Genomic DNA, 3,788 nt, shown 5'->3' on the forward strand with positions numbered 1-3,788 from the left:
GTGAAGCTATCTTAAAGATCTTGGTGGAGTTATTTTTGACAATGCCTTACAACTTGAAGACAAGATCATATCAAGACCATATTTAGGTGATTTGATTGAAGATTAAATATGGTGGAGCTTAATTAAAGAAAGATCTATTCATGGTGTGAATGAAGGAGATATGATTTGAAGAATCCTTGATGAGAATCATTGAAGTCTATTAACGGCAAGATTTGAGGACCAAACTTGGGTGAATTGAAGATCAAGTTTGGAGAATCTTTGAAGACCAAATTTAGGAGAAGTTTGGCAAGTTTCATGGAAGACGCACAAGGACGTGCGCCCCTTGCGAGGGGACTGCGTGATGAGGAGCTGAGGAGGTAGGCTAGTTGCCGGCAGTCGGGATCGGGAGATTTGGCTGCATCGACTCGGACTAAGCATGACCGGGAGGTTGATGGGTCTTGAGGTCGTCCGCAACGTAACCAGAACTCAGTCAAGTCAGCAGTCAGGGCCATGTTGCAATTCATGTTACAACAGGAGTTGCAACAGCTAATTTCGGCAGGTTTTTAAATTAGTAGCCGCGGAGATTCTAAATGAGGTATGTGCTATATTTGGGACGTTGAGGCGTCTATATAAGCTACCTTGCTCGTAGATTGTAAGGTGTGTCTCTTGAGTGACTCTTTGAGGAGAGTGTGTGAGCACCAAACAATCTAGAGAGGGTAGTGATCTTCATTGTTGAGAGTGTGAGTGACAAGTGTTTGTACTCATCTATTTTTACCTCTTTTAGTGGATTGTTTATCTCCGGGCTTGGCCCCCCAGACGTAGGCGAGTGGACGCCGAACTGGGTTACCAACGTTGTGTGTCTCCTTGTGTTTGTTTGTGTGCTTTTTCTTTATTGGTTTGTGTGAGACTTCTATGAGTGATTAAGTGTTACTTAATACCCACAAACCACACCGGAGGAACTAACAACCTCCTCTTCCATCTCGTAGAGGAGTAGTGATGACAGCAGTGGTGACGGTGATGACAGCGGCTACAACATCAACCTTTCTTTATTACATATATATATATATATATCTATGTATTTGGTAGGGAGAGATAACGAAAGGATCTTCTTCTTCTTCCTCGTTTTCTCCTCTGGCTCCTTCTTCTTCTTCTTTCTTCTTCTTCTGTGAGAAAACATTAAAACTCACTGATTGCATCTTCTCTGGAGAAATCCAGCCTCCAAGTCAAACAACAACAATCAAATTCAGCACCCTTTGAAGATCTCAACCTTCCAAGCTGAAACAATGGAGAATTAGAGATGCGATGGAGATGAAATCCATGAGATCCAGATCATGAACAAGAGAAGAGAAAATGGAGAGGAAAAGCATTTGTCAATCTTATTGAATCAAAAATGAAAAACCAGTTAAAATGAATACAATGATGTTGCCCTTTTATATACTAGCATCTCAATAACAGAATAACAAATTCCGCCAACTGGATGCCACGTTGGAATGAGAATAACAAACTTTAATCACATGCCTATCACGTGCTCATTTACAACACTTAATAACATCAAAGTTTCTGAATTAAAACTGAAGAATGAAAATAGAGAATGAAAACAAATGCTTCTCCTCTTTTCTTTTGAATAGAATTATAAAGAGGTCCAGGTAAGGCTTTAGTAAAAATATCTGCAAGTTAGTGCTTTGAAGGAACATGATCTAGAACAATCTGTCCAGCATGAAGTTGTTCTCTGACAAAATGGCAATCTAGTTCAATGTGTTTGGTTCTTTCATGGAAAACTAGATTTTTTGCAATGTGAATTGTTGCTTGATTGTCACATTTGAGAGATACTGGTATTACAGATGGTACTGTCAACTTATTGAGTAATCGAGTCAGGCAAGCCAATTCAGAGCATACCCTTCTCATTGACCTGTATTCAGCTTCTGCTGAAGATATAGCAACTGTGCTTTGCTTCTTTAATTTCCATGATAAAGGAGTATTTCCAAGAGTGATTTAAAATCCACTAACTGAATGCCTTGGTTAAGGACAAGCAGCCCAATCTGAATCACAATATGCTTGTAGAGATAAATTAGAATCTGAATTCATAAGAATTCCTTGTGTAGGATTATTCTTCAAGTATCTTAATACATGAAAAGCAGCCTCCATATGAGAAGAGTGAGGATTTGACATGAATTGGCTCAAATGTTGGACAGAAAAGGACAGGTCTGGTCTTGTATTTGTCAAATAGTTGAGCTTGCCCACTAATCTTCTATAAAGAGAAGGATCAGAGAGGGGTTGACACTACAACAAAATTGATGATTAGTGACAATTTTAATTTTGACATATTGGTTTTTTGTCACAAAAAAATACATAATGTGACGAAATCATTATTTAGTCACTCATTTTGCTTGTTTGATAATTTTATGTGACAATACTTTAAATTGTCACATGATATTGTCACAAAAGGATTATCTCCAAATGCACTCGTACTTTTAATGATGGTTTAAATATTAAGTGACAAATATAATACGCCATTTTTTTATGTACCTTAACTTATTTTTTGTGACACATAGGTTTGTCACCAAAATATAAGTAATAATGACATTATAATATTATTACAAATAAATATTGCATTACTTGATGATATTGGATAATGTCACTATTTGTTACTAAATTTAATGACACTAATCATCTCTCACTAATAATTTTTTTCGTAGTCAAATGCTAAATACCATTGAAAAATAAAATGCTAAATGACATAAACATTCTTTTATGCTTTACAATTAATTTAGGAGAAAAATATAACAAAATTATCTATAGAAATTAACATAGATATGAGTAAGGACATAACAATAATTTTTTTAGGTGGGTCATGCAAAACGTTAATAAACCAAACAACAATTTTCTTTTATAAATATTTTTATAAAAATATAATTTTCAATATCATGCTTACCAATTTGTCGAATATAAAAGCAAATAATAGACTTTTCCAAATATTTTTCTAAAATCATATATTTTTATACAATATAAATAGCTTTTAAAAGTAAAAAAACTTGAGAAAGCAAAACAATATATTTTTTGCAAAAGAATATAATTCATGTTATATAACTTATTTAATACCTAGGGGCAAGGGGATAAAAAAAAAATTTTGCAAATATTTTTCCTAAAAATATAATTTTTTTAAACTATATTTATCAATTTATACATTGTTTATTTTCAAAAAAATTGTGAAGATAGGGTTGTAGCATCCCCATATTAGTTTAATTTCATATTGATTTATTTTAAATTATTTATTTTTTATTCAAATAACTCTCTTTATCGCTTTTTGAATTTTTTATTTTTAAAGATTTTATTAGAGATATTTTATATTAACACCTTCATATATATTATAATTTATTTTATTAATAAGGACTAAATTATAAAAGACCTTTATATTATTGAAGTAATTTTATATATATATTAAAGAAGTTTTTATAACTACAGTATTAATTTAAAATTCAAATTTCATTGGTTTAAATTTGTTATAAGTTTTTTTAAAAAAATTATTGGGAAATATATTTAAACGATAATTTAAAATTCAAGTTTCATTGATTTAAATTTGTTAATAATTTTTAAAAAAATTTATTAGGAATTTAATTAAAAACATATAAAAATATTTTAGTTTTTATATAGAATTCGAAAAGATTTTCATTCAATAAAAAGACATATCCTATAAAAATTTTTAAATAATTTTAATTTGTCTAAATTTAGTTTAAATTTGTTAATAATTTTTTAAAAAAATTATTGCGAATTTAATTAAAAAAATATAAAAATAGGTTAGTTTTTATATA

This window comes from Dioscorea cayenensis, chromosome 9, assembly GCF_009730915.1.
Source record: "Dioscorea cayenensis subsp. rotundata cultivar TDr96_F1 chromosome 9, TDr96_F1_v2_PseudoChromosome.rev07_lg8_w22 25.fasta, whole genome shotgun sequence".
NCBI classification, from domain to species: domain Eukaryota; kingdom Viridiplantae; phylum Streptophyta; class Magnoliopsida; order Dioscoreales; family Dioscoreaceae; genus Dioscorea; species Dioscorea cayenensis.